This window comes from Papio anubis, chromosome 11, assembly GCF_008728515.1.
Source record: "Papio anubis isolate 15944 chromosome 11, Panubis1.0, whole genome shotgun sequence".
Lineage (NCBI taxonomy): Eukaryota > Metazoa > Chordata > Mammalia > Primates > Cercopithecidae > Papio > Papio anubis.
In genome coordinates, this window is record NC_044986.1 from 95,383,240 (window position 1) to 95,403,144 (window position 19,905).

At 36.5% G+C, this 19,905-nt stretch overlaps 1 protein-coding gene across 12 annotated transcripts in view; it reads left to right on the plus strand.

The window, feature by feature from the left end:
• Positions 1–19,905, plus strand: part of ZNF438 (zinc finger protein 438) — a 177,558-nt gene that overhangs the window by 93,041 nt on the left and 64,612 nt on the right. The window contains exon 4 of one of the 12 annotated variants that reach the window (XM_031652418.1): positions 19,572–19,652. The exons of 9 other annotated variants lie outside the window; for them this stretch is intronic. The gene's annotated coding sequence lies outside the window, so the exon portion shown is untranslated. Of the gene's footprint in view, positions 1–7,329; positions 7,771–10,409; positions 19,653–19,905 lie in introns of those variants that run through there. 2 more of the 12 variants (XM_009214196.4, XM_009214197.4) reach the window with 2 other exon arrangements.

Below are 19,905 nucleotides of genomic sequence, written 5' to 3' on the forward strand. Positions count from 1 at the left end.
GATCTCATTTGGACTCCTTTTCTTCTGCTGGTTTCTTTATTTGTCATTTTTCAGACAGGCATGGTCAGTAAGATGACCACTAGCAGCTCAAGATGATTGTCCATCTAGTTTAGCAATCTCAACACAAAGAGAACCTGTCACACCAAATGTCTAGCTGCCTGCCTCAGAGAAGATGTGGATTGACTCTCTTTGATCTCATGTGTCACTGTGGCCTGGGAATGGGGTATACTGGTGGGCCAGCCTTGGTATGTTTTCCCAGTGCTCCAGTAGAGGGGCATAGCCCAGTGAGTGCAGGCCCCATGAGGGTCTCATGGAGTAGGAGAGGCTTTCTCCAAAAGAACCAGAAGAGAAATGGGAATGTGTGCTTAGCAGACCAAAAGTGTCATGACTTCAAACCATTAAAAATGGTACATGAAGTCATTCAGATTGCAGTTTCTGGTTTTAAGAAAGAACTATCTGCTTTTTTTTTTTTTTTTTTTTTTTTTTAAGTCTCTGTCTGTCACCAGGCTGGAGTGCAGTGGCATGATCGTGGCTTACTACAGCCTCTGCCTCCTGGATTCAAGCGATTTCCCTGCCTCAGCCTCCTGAGTAACTGGGACTATAGGTGCTTGCCACCATGCCTGGCTAATTTTTTTTTTTTTTTTTTTTTTTTTTTAGTAGAGATGGGGTTTCACCATATTGGTCAGGATGGTCTTGATCTCCCAACCTTGTGATCTGCCCACCTTGGCCTCCCAAAGTGCTGGGATTACAGGCATAAACCACCGCGTCCAGCCACCATCTGCTTTCTTCTATTAAAATCTTAGCATAAAACAAAGGAAATAGAAACAAAAATTCCAACTCTTTTTGTCAGAGGTAGGTCTCATCAGTTACCTTAAACCATAAAATCTGAAACAGAAAGTATATGATACCATCACTTAGTACCAGAAGGGAAAAACCAAAGCACCTGCAGAGGAGATGACAGTGATATCAGGAGGTTGAAAGGGAGGCATGGTGCTAAAAACAGATGATCAGCTGAAAGTCTGTAAAAGGACCAGCTGAACTCCCAGGTCTTTACCTCACCCCAACTGGACAGCAATGTTCCCCAAATCCATGAGAAGAGGGGTTTGTTCTCTGAAACTACAGAGAATCTAGACCAGGACTTGGTGACAGTGGAGGGTAGAGTTAACTGAAAGTCAGGTCTGATCTTAGAGCAGCAGGAAAAACAAATGTCATATGCAAAGTGCTTTGAAGAAAAACAAATAAGACTTTTAAATATCAGTACTCAAATTGATAGCAGGGTTTGCAGAATGTTTGCTTTTTTTTTTTTGTCCAAACATGTTGTGATTTGAAGTGACAAAGTTTGGGTCGTATTCTCTTTGAATGTTTGGCTCTTATATTTATGTTTATAAACAAGTATACCACTGGATCATGATAAATAACAAAGTTTCAACGTAGAATGTTAGTTTTTGTCTTCTCTTTCATCAGTGAAGAAGACAGAATATTGAATGTTATTTTCTTCTGAAAGTTAGAGGAGACATCAAAAGTTGAAATTTAGCAGACATGTTTTTCAGGTTTTAATTACTAGAAAAAATATTGTTTTTAGGATTCAATGACTATTATTGACTATGTAACAAATAAAATGTTATTATGGTACTTTCAGATTAAAAGTCTATTCCAAATTGCATTTTGGTTTTTCGGATGTTCTAAATTCTGGTGTGTAAATATTATAAAAGTATTGAAATTTGGAAGTGAGTGGAGTTCCCTCCCTTCTCTTTGGGTTAGTTTCTAAAACTTAATGAAATGGAAAGCAAGTGTCTTTTCACGCTGAAAAAAAGGTTACATTTTATTCCTTATTGTACTGAGACCGGAATAAAATAGATAAATCAGAAATAAGAGTGCCAGAATTTTTTCTTGCCAATATAAATTTTTAGAATTATGCTGAGTTGCTTTTACTATAAAAACTGGACCAACTAGTCTATTATGGATATTTTGTAGAGAATTTCTGTACTTTTTTTTTGGCTCAGTGAGGTCAAGAATTTTAAATTAGAATTACAGAACTAGAAGGCATCCTCTTATCACAAATGAAAGAACTGAAGTCCTGAGAAGTCATGATTTATCCAGGATCACACAGTTAATGGTGAAGGTTGGATGAAATGAGAGCCTCCTGGCCATCAGTTCAGTGATCTTTGTAAAAGACCCTTCTGATTTAGTTTAACCATCACTTTACGTGCAGTGTCTGTAATTTATTGCATTAGGCCAGTTAGCACATTCTAAGTTTGTGTTTAATCTGCTAAAACTAAGGGAACATCTAGGATTAGGAATACTGACAGTGATAAAAATCATGGATGGCAGGAAGCATGTTGAAGAATCTTTAGCTAGGGTGGGAAGTGTTCCTTCATTAGCCTCTGATCCTGCTGTCTGGGAGGAACTTCTTTGTTTATTGTTCTCAGGACCTCATTCTGCCTTCTGGAAGGTTCTTCCTTGCCCATTTTCCTCCAAGGTCACATATATGTAGACATCACAGAACATGCCCTTTGTGGAGACTGTATAGCCTTTGTTTCCTTCTTTCTGTTCTTGAAATTCAGGGAGCTTGAGCATTGTTTTAAGGATCAAAGAGTCAAAGGCTTATAGGTATCACTTGAGGGGGTTTTGGCAATGCCATTCCTCCGAAACTGAGATGGCTTTTGACCTATCTTGTAGTTATTATCATGTGCTAACATTAGAGTGACTGCATGGACCAGGCTGGCAAGGGCAGTCTTAACTGATATCTCTTGTCTTGACACATTACGTAATGATGTTCTCTTCCACTCTCAAAACTACCCCAGTTTAGACAACGTGTGTTATGATCACTCTAGCCAGTAAGCACACCAAAAATTCCCAAGTCTAATATATTTCTTTGTTTCCTTATTTTTATTCTCTCTCAACTTGCTGGGGAGTCTTGTATGGCCATCGGAAATGGGTTTTGTGGAAAATTAACCTACTTAACTTGATTTGCAGCAAGGCTGAGTCCCTCTGTTTGCCTGAGAAAATATAATGGGCCAGTTTTTTTCAGTCTTTTTCAGTCTTCTTTTTTACCATATGAAATCCAGAAGCAGTCAGCTCCTTTAATCCTGGGAGCCCCCCAAATTTCTGAGTTTTCTATTTCCATTCATTTCTGCTCTCAAATCTGTCAGTGCTTGCCTGTGCACATTTCTTTCTTATAATCTTTGATAAGTGCAACAAGTAGTACTTTGTTAATCTTTTTTGTTTTTTTTTTTTTTTTTTGAGACAGAGTCTCAGTCTGTCGCTTAGGCTGGAGTACAGTGGCATAATCTCAGCTCACTGCAACCCCTGCTCTCCTGGTTCCAGTGATTTTCCTGCCTCAGACTCCCCAGTAGCTGGAACGACAGGCACCCGCCACCACGCCCGGATAATTTTTGTATTTTTAGTAGAAACGGGGTTTCACCATATTGGCCAGGCTGGTCTCGAACTCCTGACCTTGTGATCCACTCGCCTTGGCCTCCCAAAGTACTGAGATTACAGGCGTGAGCCACTGCACCTGGCCATACTTTGTTATGCTAATATTGTTCATCTCTTTTTTCCATAGACATAGGCTTGGTGACACTTGTTCTGCTCTTGAAGTTGTATCAGGCATTTTTTTAAATGGAGCTATAACTTACATACAGTAAACTCACACCTCTTAAGTGTTGAGTTCAGCCAGTTTTGACAGTTATGTACATCCATGTAACTACTACCCAAAATACGATATCAAACATTTCCATTGCCCAAGATGGATGTCCATGTCTAGTTAATTGCCTACTTTAAACCTCTGGGGGCAACCACTTTTTCTCTTCAATCACCAAGGATTGGTTTTGGCAAGCAGTATTTTTAGTAAGTGTTTTATGACTGTGTGACATAAGTACCTTTCTATCTTTTTCTCAGTTTCTTCATCTCCTGCTGTTTGGCTGCTAAGCAGTCACCATATATTTTAGTTTTTTTAAAGTCAACATCTCCCTCAAAAATACCATCTTTTTGTGGTAGGAAAAGCCAGCTATTAAGATAAATGTACCCCACTTGTACAATAGCTTAAATCCAGTTAAAGTGCATTTATTGCTAATGAAGCAGTGCATTAAAATCATTCTTGATCATTTGGTGACCTTCCATAATGTGGGCCTTGGAGTCCTCTAGCAGCTGGGAAAGAGAGCATGAACATACCTTGCCTGCTTCTGAGGGACCTTAACCTGGAAGTTGGCATTCAGTCATTCTCACTGACATTCTTTTGGGGAGAGCTACTCACAAGGCCACATCTGATACTAGGTTGGAAAGGCTTGGAAAGGGTAAAATTTGACTGGGCAACCAATTCCCAGTGACAGCTCCCACACTGTGAAGGGGGTAGCAAAGTTTGGACAGGTTAATACGATAACTTTTATTTTGTTTTAATAAAATAATACTATATTGCATCCCTTTTTTGTCTTCATGTTATTTCTTAGTCTTTGTATTATACATTCTTTTATACTTTCTGGATAAACATTTTCAGTATTTGAAACTTTAAAAACAGTATTGTTATCTCTGTGGTAGAAATGTTCAAAGCAAAACCAAGTAATCTTTCCTAGATTATTCTGTGAAATTAAAATTAGTTCTGGATATCAACAGATATAATCTGACTCTTAAAAGACAAAGCTGCCCGGTATCACCATTTCTGTTCAATATTGTGTCAGAGATCCTAGCCAGCAGAGTAAGTCAGGGTTGGGGGTGATGGTCGGGGGACAACTACAAGAAAAGATGTAGGAATGGAAAAGGAGAAAAACACTGTCATTATTAAAATGACTTAATTGTCTGTATAGAAAGATCCTAGAACTCGACAGTTAAATTCTTAAAATTAGAGAGTTTAGCAAAGTTTTAAAATATAAAGTCAATATAGGAAAGCCAGTTGTATTTCTATAGACCAGCAGCAACAACAAAACAGAAAATTAAAAACCACTTTATTTTGAAATAATTAACATCCTACATAGCTGTAGTATATTTATGAAAACTAAGAAATTAACATTTATATACTGATGTTAACTAAACTACAACTTTTATTTTGATTTTTCCAGTTTTTCTACTGATACTCTCTTTTCGTTGCAGGATCTAACCCAGGATACCACATTGCATTTGGTAGCCATGTCTCTTAACCAATTTAAGGCAGTTTCTTGATCTCTTCTTGTGTTTCAGGGATTTGATACTTTTGAAGAATAGTGGTCAGGTCTTTTGTAGAAAGGATATCAATTTGAGTTTGGTGTTTTCTCATTATTATCTCACATCATATCAGGCCGTAAATGTTATCAATATTGAAACCCACCCAGTTGGCCCATAGATAGTTTTTTGGATAAACAGAAATCGACCCTTCTGGTCTTAAAGCTGGAAACATATTTAATTTATCTGAGTTCCTTTCTCAGGAAATGAACTTCAGACCTCTCAAAATAAGTATCAAAGAACTGAAACTCAGCAGATCACCACATCCAAACAAGGAGATGCTGGACCCCTCATTCATCATGATTGCTTCCTTGCCCCTCCAGAGTTCCTATTTTCTCACACATTGTTACATTTCTTCCCTGGTATGTAAGCCCTTAGTTTTAGTCCCTCAGGGAGATGGATTTGAGACTGAGCTCCCATCTCCTTGGCTGTAGCACCTGATTAAAGCTTTCTTCCTTGGCACCTCTCATCGTCTCAGTCATTGACTGGCTGTACAGTGCAGCAGCAGGACCTAGACCAAACTTCTGGTGTTTCAGTAACAATATGACTGGTTACTGGTCATGCTAACCTTGATCACTTGGTTAAGATGGTATCTGCAAGATTTTTCCACAGTGAAGTTACTACAGAAATGTAATTTTTAAAAGATATAATTTACATAGCAACATACTTCAAATAACTTTTGAAGAAATCGATCAAGTAATGTCTAAGTCCTTTATTGAGAAGTTACAAACTTTTATTGAAAGACATTAATGGATTAGAAGATTTAATGTTGCAAAGATGTTAATTCTCTCTCATTGCACATAGAATCAAATCCCTAACAGATTTTGAGATTGTGTGATTACTATTAATATTATTATTTGGATGATACTTGACATTATAATTCTGAACTTAAATGGAAGAGCAATCATCCCAGAATCACATACATATTCCTAAAGAAGGTGTTTTTCCTCCTATCAAGGAAGTGCTTTTGCTGCCTTTATATAATGACAATATAAAACTATAGTAGTTAAGCCAGCATATGGTGTAAGGATATACAGATTGGCAGATCAAAAGAATAGAAAATTTACAAACAGATCCACCTATATGTGGAAGCATGATTTATGACAAAGCAGGTGTTGAAGATCAGTGGGGGAAAGGCTGCATATAGCTTTCAGTGTATGGTGCTGAGGCAATAGAGTGTCCATATGAAAAAGATGGAAAGTGGATTCTTACCTAATCATACACAAAATGGGAAAAGTTAAAATGTTATGTTAGTAATTATAGTTTAATTATAAAATCTAGAATTATGCATTTAGAAGCAGAACTCAGGAAAGAAATTGAAGAAGAAAATGAAACTGTCAAATGAAAACAACATTAGAAGGAGTACAAGAGAAAAAGATGATACAGGAAAAACAGTGAGGTCATGGAAATTAGACATGAGAGAGGTGAGCAAAGTCAAATATACATTTAAAAGAGTGACATAACACCTCAGCTTTAAAATGTCAGTGTTTACAATATGACAGAAACACTGCATCACTTATTAACTTTGCTCATCCTGCTGAGTTACATGCCAGAAATCATAATGTGATCTACAGATTATTTAACGATGTTTCTACTGACAACTCAATTACACTATCATTTGTAGAAAGCAAAGGACTGGAAATCACTTAACTTGGAGAGGGATGTGCTGTCACTTTCTCAGTTTGGGAAAATTTATCAAAAAGGCTTAACTGAGACTTATCAAATGACCATTACACTTACTATTCTTTTACTTAGGGGCACCCTGTTTAACCTAACATACTTAGAAAGGATTGTTTAAAATTATTAATTCCTTTGTATACTTGGCAATGTACAATTTTTAGGCAATGGTTTTTCTTTTTTTCTTTTTTTTGAGACAAAGTTTCTCTCTTGTTGCCCAGGCTGGATTGCAGTGGCGCAATCTCGGCACACTGCAACCTCCACCTCTCTGGTTCAAGTGATCCTCCTGCCTCAGACTCCCAAGTAGCGAGGATTATAGGCATCCGCCACCATACCTGGCTCATTTTTTGTGTTTTTTACATTTTTACATTTTTTGTATTTTACTAGAGAAGGGGTTTCACCATGTTGGCCAGGCTGGTCTCAAACTCCTGACCTCAGGTGACCCACCCGCCTCGGCCTCCCGAAGTGCTGGGATTACAGGCATGAGCCACTGCTCCTGGCTGACAGCGGTTTTTCTTAATTTATGCCTCAAATATATTTTTATCAAAACCTTGCAGCTATAAATGTAGATCACTCAATTTAGGGAAAATGGTTGCCATTTAATCTAATTGACAAAGCTGGTATTTATTTTCAAACTTATCTTTTAAATCAGACATCCTTCTGTCAGTAAAAGTCCCACTTGATTTTTCATCTCAAATAAATATGTTAATATATGCCTCCATGACAACCATCACATGGCTGAATTCTAATTCTAATATAGATTAAGTAGATAAGGCACAGAGCCTTACCATGTGTTGCCTGGATACAGTAAGGTGCTGCTGCCTTCAGAGTTTCTTTGCTTTGGGCTCACTAAAGCCTCCAGAGAGATACGTCTTTAACACTAATAAGAGTATGGAAGAGGTAATCCCTATAAGTAAAATGTCGTCACTATGTATTGTGGAACTGCTTCATTCTACAATACACTCAATTTATCATCATAATATGGGCCAAGTACTCCATTTCTTAATAAACATCTGTATGAGACATGGAAAGAACAAGGCCTTACTGTAGTGCTTTGATTAAAGGAGGTTTCATAGATAGCATTGTTAAAATTTTTTCCCGTTTTTGGAACCCTGGAGGTTTTTGCATCCCAAGAGGTATGCATTTCTTTTGTGAAGTGAGAAGAGAGGCTGCGTGATGCCTTAGCTGCCAGTGCACTCTCAGGAAGATCGGTATTAGGAAAAAATGAGAGTTGAGGACCTGGAAATAGATTGCCTTAAAACTATCTAGGTCTGCATCTCTCTTAAGAAGCGTTAGAGCAGCCTCAGATGTTCCTCAGTTTCAAGACCGTGGGTATAGATGACAGGCTGAGTAGATCCATTATATGCATAATCGTAGACCCAATGAAAAGTCCAAACTTAATGAAAGGAAACCAGTGTTTAGAGCATAAAGTTTTCTGAAGTAAGTGACAACTTGAATCTAAACATTGAAAGGACACTCACTGTGTGCCTGGGTCTAGTAAAGTTGCTGGACCTCAGAGATAAAATTTTGGGAGGGAACCAGAAAAATAGGTCAAGATATTTATAAATGAGAAAATTATGTTGGCCTCAGATTTCATTCAGTGCAAGAAAATAGGCCATACTTAAAAGACTTTTAAGAAAAGAATAGGTAACTTACGGATTTTTATATCTGTCCAAATAGTCCTTCAACTATGTCAATAGGCAAATAGATTTAAATTTAAAATAATATAAAAATGATTTATTTGAGCCTTTATTGAGGCAACACTGGAGGACAGACCTTTTTTACCAGACGTTGAAAGGTAAAGATGTACTTGAAGCTGCTAATTAACCACATAAATACACTTGTTTGTATACAGGTTCAACTTCTTCAGCACAAAGATAAAGCAATAAGTTATCATGATACCCATCTCCAAAGGTTAATTCATTGATGAAGTAAATAGAATCTTGGGCATGGTGTTTGGTTGATACCGTGAATGCTGTTACCAAAAATCTTCCCAAGAAACATTAACTTTGCCTCATTCTAGGTAAAACAAGTTAAATCTGTAAAAGATCTTACATGCTTGAGTTCGAAAAACCCTGAATATATTTGGGTTGGTGACAAAAGTGAAATATAACACCCCTGCCACTTTGGAACAAAACGACATAGTTTGTGAACTGTAGGAAAATATGTCATATATTCCTTTTTGAGAAGCCATCTGAAAAAGAGTATTATGTTTTTCTTCAGTGGTAAAGAGTTGCAGTACCTAAGCCAAGTTTTCTACTGGCTACACTCTGCCATTTCTTTTCTTGACCTCTGTGGTTGACAGCAGCAGATGAGAAAAATGAAGTCTGTAATAAGTTGGTCTGTAACAGAGCTGCAGTGCTCTTTATTACTGATCCTGCAGCCAGAGTGCAGGATACCCAGGTCATGAATTGGGTTCTTTAGTTCGATTGCCCAGAGGATGCCAACTCATATTCCCAGAGCAGATCGAACTGCCAAGTAAAATGAGGATGGTGAAGTTGTATTAATTTTACTTCTCTCAGAAGAAGAAAAGGATGATGTAGCTACCTCTCAAGAAGAGAGTACGTATGAAAGAAGGAAAGATCAATCCAGAAAAATTAGGGACGTCCAGAAAATACTAGAGTCCTTTTTAGCCCAAGATCAACCATTAAAAGGAAGACCTCAAAGGTGTTTAATTTCCTGTGTACGTTAGTGTATCTGATTTGATTTGAGTATTTGATTTGAAGTATTTGATTTGAACAAGTTACCTCTACCTGAATATGCTGTGTCTCTTTGTCTTGCTATGACACTTTGGATAAGGTCTCTGCAGAAAATACAGAAACAACTGACCAAAGAGTTGTTAATGAGAATACAGCTCTTATCTCTCACCAGTGATTACATGGAAGAATTTAGAGCCTATTTCAATAACAATATGTTGTTCATCGTTCAGTCAGATGGAAAGAGACCACAAGCAGGAGAGAGAAGAGTACACGCTGGCCAGTGGTGTTAGTAATGAAGAGGGAGAAGAGGAGAAGGAAAGAGACAGATGAGACAGAAAATGAAAGAGAAAGTGGTGAAAACAGAGGAACCTTAAAACTCAGTCTGCCCCTAATACTGATAAGGCACAGAAAACCAAGGACATTTCTATAAAGTTCATGAACACAGATGAGGAGGCTGAAGGTGGCCCAGATGCTGATTTCTTTAAGGAGAAATAGTACTGTATGCTTGGGTTGGTTGGACCTTGAAGAGAATACATTGTAAAATAAAAAATTGTCGGCTAGGCGTGGTGGCTCACACCTTTAATCCCAGCATTTTGGGAGGCTGAGGTGGGTGGATCACAAGGTCAGGAGTTCGAGACCAGCCTGGCCAACAAAATGAAACCCCGTCTCTACTAAAACAAAAATTAGTCGGGCATGGTGGCATGCACCTGTAGTACTAGCTACTCCAGAGGCTGAGGCAGGAGAATCGCTTGAACCTAGGAGGTGGAGGTTGTGGTGACCCGAGATCTCGCCAGTCCACTCCAGCCTGAGCAACAGAGCGAGACTCTGTCTCGAAATAAATAAATAAATAAATATAAAACTAAAAAAATTGGCTAAATCCAGTGACAAGAAAAAAGTGACCAAAATCACATGCAAAAGAAATGAGAAATTTTAAGTGAATAAGAAAATAATTCTTACTGACAAAGGGAAGTAGGTTCAGCTGTGGCCAATGATGCAGAAATGCATCTTAAAGGATACTAAGGAAGAGGATTGTAGTGGTATAAACCTTGAAAAATCAAAAGAAAGGCTTCAGGAAGTGGAAAAACTTGACAAAGAAGAGTAGAGGAAAAAAGTTAAGACAAAGCATATGGAGAAAAGACTTTAAAGGGGAAGCAAAAGGAGAAGCCAAGAAGGCCAAAGATGATGGGAATGTCTTTTAGGATCTCAGTGGTAATAATGGGAAATTTGATTAATTCTCAGATCCTTGCACATACAGAGGTCTGAAGAATTAGATAGTGAAGATACGGAAAATAAAATTAGTAGTTCCAGGAAAAAGCGTAGAAGGAAGAAAAGGAGCCACAGTAAAGTGAACAATGTGAAACTACTATTATAACAAGTTGCAAATGAAAGAAGGCCAAATGGGAATCCTCAGAGTCTCTGGATACAGTTCTGTCTTCAGCAGAAGACAAAGAGCTTAAATTTTATTTAAGAGCTTAAACTATATCTGCTCAAAATCAAAGCTAAATATTTCCTGCTCTTCTCCTCTCCTTGAAACCTGTGCTCATCACTGTGTGGGCCAGATGTCAAAAAAGCTTTGGACTAGTTAGGTAACAAAAGTCCCTTTCCTAAAAGATCAGTGCATCTGTAGACTGAGTTAATGGTATGTCTGACATCCTTCTTCCCCGTCAGATAATCTACTTGAAATGAGTGTGGATTATAAAAATTCCCCAGCCCGATTTCCAGCATGTGTATTGTTAGACTTTAATCCATTCCTTTATTTTACTGCCAACTTGTAGAATCTCCATTCATTTTTAGAAATTCTTGTTTACCATACAGAATATAGTATGTACTATTTAATATTAAACAAACTTTCTTACGATTTTGATGTTTTAATGTTTCCAAGGAGTGAAAATGTGATGGAGGCACCGTGAGAAATGAGTATTTTTGAATTGAGATGATCATTAGTAGAACCTATTTCCTATTTCTAATAAAAGTAGAACATTTAGGAATAATTTCAACAAAAGGCATGCAAAATCTATAAGAACAACAAAACTATACTGAGAAAAATTAAAGATATAAATAAATGAAGAGAGATGCCATATGATTGGAAGACTCAATTAAATGACATTTCCCTCAAAATTGATCTGTAGATTCAACATAATCCCTAGCATAAATCCACGGACCTTTTTGTAAAATTGGCAAGCTAATTCTAAAAGTTACATGGAAATGTAAAAGACTGAGAAAATCTGACAAATCTTGAAAACATAGCTGGAAGACTTGACTTTGTACCGTAACTATAAAGCTGCAATAATCAAGATGGCATGGTATTGCCATAAGGATCAACTAATAAATTAATGGAATTGAACAGAGGTCATAGACCCACTTATATAGGCCTCTGATTTCAAACAAATCCAAAGCAACCAAGTAGGGAAAGGAAAGTTTTGCAGTAAATGGTGCTGGGTCAACTAGATATCCACAAGCAAAAATATAAATCTCAATTTCTCTCTTGCATCATGCATATAAATCTATTTGAGATGAATCATACTACTAAATATAAAAGCTAAAGCCATAAGAATTTAAGAAAACATCAGAGAATATCTTTATGACTGGGGGTAGGCAAAGATTTCCGAGGATGTAGAAGCAATCACTGTAAGAGAAAAGCTTTAAAGAATAGACTTCATTGAAAAAAAACAAACTTATATTTATCAAAAGATACCACTGAGAAAACAACAAGCCACAGACTGAGAAAAGTATTTGCAAAATGTATATTTGTCAAAGGAATATATAGCTAATTTATACGGCTCCATAACAAAAAACCAAACAACCAGAAACTAAAAAGGAGGAATAGGGAACAAATGATTTTAAAAGAAACTTTGTAACACAGACACTGCACAACGGAAGATATTCAAATGGTCAGTAAGCATGTGATGAATGTAATTTGTCATCTGGGAAATGCAGGTTAAAATGAGAATGAGAAAACCACCATACTGTCTAAAATTAGATAGGATCTAGAGCAACTGGCATTCTTATACATTAGGTAAGAGGGTTAAATGGTACAGCCACTTTAGGAAAAAGATCTGGGAGTTTCTTACAGAGTTAAATATACATTTACCCAATGATTCAGCAGTTCTCCTAGATATTTGCCTAAGAGAAATGAAAATAAAAATCCACCAAAAATATTTTTATGAGAAATACATACATAATATGCGTACATAATATAGCTTCATTCATACTAGCCAGAAACTGGAATAGCCCAGGTTTCCATCAGTAAGAGAATGGATAAACAGACTGTGGTTATTCATAACATGACACACTGACAAATTATCTGTGAGGGAAAAGGATGAGAAAAGTCGTTTCTTCTAGGGGATGGGGCAGGAACTGACTGGGAAGGATTTTGAAGGAACTAACTTGGGGTAGTGGTAATGATTTGGGAATCAAGGTATATGCATTTGTAAAAAACTTATGGAATGGTACACTTAAGATTGGTGCATTTCATTTTATGTAAATTTTGCCCCAAGAAAGAAAAAACAGCTTTAAAAAATCACAAGGAAGTACTTTTTTATGTCCATTAGATTGGCAAAAATGTTGGAGCATCTTGAACTTATCTTGCCCTGCTAGTGGTTGTACAAATTGAATCAACCATATAATACATTTGCATTAACTAATAATAATACATTAGTTAATTTGCATTAACTAATAAGTTGTGCGTATATCAACCAAGCAACTCCACTCTGAGGCATAGAAACTCTTGGTAATCTACACAGAGAAATACATAATATGTTCCAGAAAACTGGAAACAACTCAGATATCATCAATAAGAGAAGACACAAATTGTGCTACATTCAAGTATATCATCATGGATAAGTCTCATGGACAGAATAAAACCAAGAAACTTAAGAATACTTCCAATATGATTCCAACCAATATAATTCCATCCAAAATCTTGCAAAATTAAGCAAGATATTGATGAGGGATACATATGGTAACACCATAAAGGAAAGCAAAAACAACAACAAAAAAAGATAGCTGGGGAGAATGCATGGGAAAAAGGATTGGAATTGGAATGGGAAAGGCCATAAAGGGGACTTCAAAGTTATAAGTAATGTGTTCTCTAAACTGGCTAGTGGAAAAACAGGTGTTCATTTTACTGTTCTTTATAACTTGCACATATGTTGAAAATACTATTTGGTGTGTATTCAGTATTTAATTTTAATTTCTTGAGAAATTAGAGATACACTTAAATAATCTTTAAGGATACTTCATTAGCAATAATATGCAAAATATGAGAAGTAGGCTTTCCGCTGTCACTAATTCAGTCATTCAAGTGTACAGCTTGATATGGATGTGACATTAGTGGCCTTATTTGGAGGCCACAGTTTTGGTGGCTGTATCTTAAAAGCGAATTAGAAAAACTGAAATCTAAAATGATTGAGATTTATATTGGTACAGGATAAATCTTCTGAGACTATTTCTCAGAAGTTCTGCCATTATTGCTTCAAGAAGGGAAGAAAATTATGAATTTTCACTTATGTGATGGGTAAATGAAACCATCAGAAAATACAGAAGTAATTTTTTTAGCCTTTGGAATGAATCTCCTTCAATAGAATTCTTTTAAAATAGGATGGGCCAGATAACCGAGAGGGCCCGGCTTTGACCTCCTTCCCCTAATGCTGGTTCAGCTGACTTCTCAAAGCACACTTTATGAGTTGAACCATTATTGACCCATCAATGAATTTACCTTAAAACCAGGTCATGGAGAATGTCTCCCATAATATATTTTCTTGCAACTTGACTGTCATAAAAATTCTCAGAATGCTGTAGCTAATATCTAGATCTTAACAGTTATGTTGAATCCTAAACATTTTCAAGATATTTATAGATTTTTTTCATCTCTACATTTCCTGAAAAATCTGTGAATATTTTTCATTAAATTAACTTGCCAAGAAAATGAAGGTTGGACAGTGTGGCTGCAATATAGTCCCTACATTTGTAGCTTTAAATTTTAAGGGCTTACCCCAACCCTTTACTCTTTATAAGTATTCAAACATTCCTTTGGATAACAAATAATAAATTCATAGTGCTAGATATCCAGCAAGATGACAGTCTGGTTGCTTATATGAAGTACTTAAATATACACAATTGCAATTCCAAAGCCTTATTGCTTCATTTATCACAGGAAGTGCCAGAGTTCTGCAATATTTTGTAAGAAAAGCTACTCGACTTGCATGAATTCTCATAGGAATGACCATGAATATTATGCCAATTTCATCCTAAGTATTGAAGTTAAGGTTCTAAATGACATTTAATAGTATGATTTATTTTCTATCTTAAACTTTATAGGGCACAAAGCAAGATCCTATCCTTTCATATTGCTTTTTTATTTTTAAAGAGTCTGACTGATGATAAAAATCTAAGCTTAAAAACTGTCAAATGATTTATGATATTTCATTTATTTTTCAAAGGATTGGGGTGTCACCAGTAAGCCTATTAGAATTTTAGGTTTAAAGTTCCTTGATTTTAAAAAAGACCAGCTGCATAAACAAGTTTTGAGCTTTGTAATTTAATTCTGTGTGATTTTTTTTTTTTTTTAATACTTCAAAGTACCAAAGTAGGTAGTTTTTCTTAGGTCATAAATAGTTGTTTATGTCATTATGATCTCAAACTTTCAAGTACATTTTAAGATCTACTTTTTAAAAATATTGATTTTTTTTTATTGTGTTCGTTACAACCTCAAGATATTTCTTCTGTCTACTTAAATCTCCCTTTATTCATGGGCTGACAGCAACAAAGGTAGAACATGGAGAAACTGGAGGAAACCTGCTTTTAAAAAATTGGAATTCTGTAGTCAAGTATATATAATCCGATGTCTTTGAGAAATATTGTGAAACCACTTTAAAGCTGTTTTTTAATGACACTTTTAAGTTTAGGGTAATTGTAAATTTGCATGCAGTTACAAAAGATAACATATGTTCCATGCACTGCTTACACAATCCCCCCAGTGGTAACATCCAGGATATTAACACTGATGCATTCTAGATCTTACTCGGATTTTCCTGGTTTTTCTTGAACTCATTTGTGTGTATATTTATTTATTTCTAATTTTTATCACATGTAGCTTCTTGTATCTACTACAGTCAAGATGAACATATCCATCACAAAGATTCCTAATGTTGACCTTTTATAATCACACTCATCTACCTTCCCACTTCCCACCCCTGTCCCCAACCCCTGGCAACCACTAATCTGTCCCCTACTTCCATAATTTTTCCATTTTAATGATGTTGTTTAAATGGATCCTTAGATTTAACTTTTTTTAATTTAACTTTTTCATTCTCTTGAGATTATCTCTTGAGATTAATATTTCCTTGAGATTCATCCAACTTGTGTTTATTAATAACTTGTTCATTTTGATTACTAAGTGGTATTCCATTAAAATCAATTTTGATTTTTAGTTTATATGCAAACATAAAATGTGAAGCAATAATGCAGAATATCAGTTTAAAAGGTGTTTAAGACATTGTTGAAATTAACCTATTAAAATTACATTTTTTTTGTCATTTTAGTCATTTGGATTGGATTTGTCTATGGCTTAATATGCTAAGACTGGATGAATCATCACCTGTATACTGAACATATAGTTCCGGTGGGAACATTCTGTTCCCTAACTCATTTTAATAAAAACCATGAGGTTAAAGATACAAGAGAAGTCCTTGTTCTGATTCCAGCAGATTTGCTGTTTAGTTTTTTCTTTCCTTTTACAACCTGTGATTACCCACCTAACTCTCTTCATATAGCCTATTGTTACCTAAGTAATTCTTCCCCTTGTGCCTGTGTTTGCTTTTTCAACTAAATGATTAAGTGTCTTAATTTCTAGGCTGACTAAGATACTTCTTTCCTCCTTCCTCCGTAAATTTCCTTACTCTTTCTCTGCCCTGAAAGAAAGGGGTAAGATGATGAGTACCAAGAATAAAAGTATTTGACTTCATCTGGGAGGCCAGAGAAGGCTTCCCTAAGGAGGATACATTTAAGCAGACATCTGATGGATGATTAAGAGTCAACTAGGAGAAGAGGAGGAAGAAATAGCATTTCAAACAGAGGAAAGAAAGGGCATGGGCAAAGACCCTGTGGTAGGGAGGAGCAAAGCAAGCAGGAAGAATTGGAATCAAGCCAAGTGGAGAATGGGCTGAGAGAACCAAGGGAATATATGGTATGAAATTAGACTGGAAAGGGAGGCAGAGTTCAGACCTTATAGAGTTTTTTAGGTCATATTTAATAAAGATCAGTGCTTATTCTAAAACCAAGGAGAAACAAATAAAAGGTTTTAAGCATGAAGTTGACCAGATTTGCAATCTGTAAAGATCCTTTTGGCTGCAGCGTGGATGGTACTTTGTGGTAAAGGATGGAAGTGTGTTGATTGGTTACAGGCCATTTTAGTGGGGTACACTGGAGAGGATGGAGCTTGGGATAAAGTTAGAGTGGTGCAGTTATAGAAAAGATAACAGATATAATTCTTAAATCTCAACAGATATGTTGTATTAGAAATGGGAGAGGAAAGAGAACTGTGTGAAAAATAACTACTAGATTTCTGATTACAGCATTTAGACAGCAAGGGAATCCCAGAAGCAGATCACATTTTGGGAACATCATGCATTTCAGAGGCAGAAAATTTCAGATGGCTTTGAGACACACAAGAGGAAAGGTCGAATAGTAATAATGATAATAGCTAATATTGTTGAGCATTTACAGTTATTATAGCATTTTTTAAGCTGGGGACATGGAAACACAGATGTTAAGAGACTTGTCCAATATCAGACAGTAAGTGGAAGAAATGGGATTTGAATCTACATACTTCACTTCCAGAGCCCATGCATCTTACCAGTCTGTATGCTGCCTGTGTAGACAGATGTGGACCTACAGATATGTAGGTGTGGAGCTCATAGAAGGGGTCTGGACTAGAGATTAAAAGTACAGAACAAAAAAATATATTTTTATTTATGTCTCTGAAATGGATGAGATATCCTAGGGAGAGAATGTAAAGTGAGACATGATGTTTACCTTGAGGTTCTTCAGCATTCAGTGGCCAAGGATAGCAAGATAGGCAGAGGGAAAGACCATGGGCTTCTGGTTGATATAAGAGAAAAAGGGGAGGTTAAGGAGATAACGAACAGTGGCGATTGTACTGCTAACATATCCAGTACAGAAGGGTCTTGGAGGAGTGGCGTAGTGGGGCTCAAGCACTTTGGGAAGTGAATAGGAGATGAGGACATGAAGTCAGAACATTTAGGCAACTCTGTAGAGAAGTTTATTTGAAGCAGGAAGTGTCTAGATAGGCCTGTGAGCTATAGCTGGAGGGAGATGTGAGGCCAAGCGGCTTTGTTTTGCCGTTATTTTAAAGGAAGAGACTGGTGTTTGTTTAAAAACCAGTGCAAAAAAGATCTGCATGAGAAGAGGTTGAATATATAAATGAGACAAGGAATAATATCTTCATGTTGTTGGGAAAACAGGAGAGAATGGGATTAGGCATATGCAGAGAGTCTGGCATTTGGAAGGAGGAGGGACACCACTTTGGTGTGTCAAGTCTGGAGTAGGAAGGACTGGAGCCACTTTGGTAAGTTGTATGTGATACCAGGAAGGAGAGTGACTTTCCATCAGATAACTTCTGTTTCCTTTGGAAAATGAAGGTGAAATAATCTAGAGAGAGCATGAAGAGGAGAATAGTACTGAAGGTTTGAGGAGTTAAGGAGAACAGGTTTAGTGTCAGGCATCAAAGAGGCTGGCTCTTGTGTTTCCAAAAATAATCTGTGCAGTGAGTTTCCTAGTTGAACACAAACACCCTTTTCGGAGCAGTTGCAGAGTTTGAGGAGATGGGAATTTGTAGGACACAGAGACTTACGCTGCTCTAAATGTGGTTTCTGTATTGTGTGTGTCCATTTCTCCTGAGAGTAAGGTCAGTATTAAAGCTGAGAAGGAGATGGGAGGCATGAGATGGTCTGTGGAAATTTTTAAACACATTTTTTAAGGCAAACATTTGTAGTGATTTAAATTACTTTATTGAAAGAGTCTTCTGACACATCACATGTTATCTTACGTTTTACTTATTTTAGAAAACAGTTTATTCACCAGCAAGGCTCTTCAACTGGCTTTTTGAGGACAGGGCCCCTATCTCACTAAGCAAGCTACTGAGTGTGTGTCCCACAGGTATTTGCTAAATAAATGGTGAGAAAAGCGCTAGATATTACAACTCTGTTGGTACTGTGGCTACATTTTATTTGGGCAAGGGATTTTTTTGCTTTATGTTTTTTTGTAAACCTAAATAGATGTTCTCATTTGAAATTATAATGATCTCCATTTTTTAACGTGCCAAGAGAGTGATTTTCCCTTACCCAATTAAAAGTTTGATTTATTTAATGTAACTGAGAAGTGTGAATCATAAATGAAACATTATATGTATTTATTTTTCATATTTTTTAAGTTATGAAAATGTATTTGCTTGAACTACTGTATTCTAAGATTTTGATACATTTTTTAGTGACTCTTCTGGATGTTTTCTATTCCAGAAAATATGAAATTTTACTTTTGATTTTTCATAAAAAGATACATTGAATATGATAGCTTTAATTTTAACTCTACTAATTTAGATTGGCCTAGGGACAACAGAATGCTTACATAAAAATTCTAAAGAACACACTAAGAAATATTTTATTTTTACCATAGGTAAAAAGGTGATGAGTTTCTCTAACTATAGGTGGGGTTTTTTTTTGTTTGTTTGTTTGTTTGTTTGGCCAAAATACAAATAAAGATTCATCTAAAGCAGTGGTTCTCCAAAGGGGTGGCATATCAATACTAACGTATAAAGTTGCTTTCTGCCCCTTCGCAAGATTGTGTCTCCGTTCTTCATGCTACCAAGCCCCTGCTGAGACGCTCTTCATACTGACTAGATTGTTTTCTGCTCCAGTCGGGTTTGGAAGTGTTCGCATTGTTTTTCTACTGTATATTTGCCTCTTTGTCCATCTATGGCTGTAGGAAGCTTATCCTGGGAGTGGAGGAAAAGATGTTTTGTCATTGCCACATTCTTCTGGACATAGACTGGAGGACTATAGGAATGTAAGCATTTGCTGAAACATAGTACTCTTTTCTGTTTGTAAGCACCTATTCATTATTACTGTCATCGACCCTTATCTCTATCTTTCCCAAGGTTCCTTGCTTCCTTCAATCTATGATCACTTTAAATATGGTCTTTCCTCTCCCCTGCACCTGTAGTCTCAGGTGAATCTTCTTCCCACTCCCACACAAGGTAATTGTACTCTAACACCCTAGAAAAACCTGAAGTTTTTGTGCAGCCAGCCTGTCCTGCACA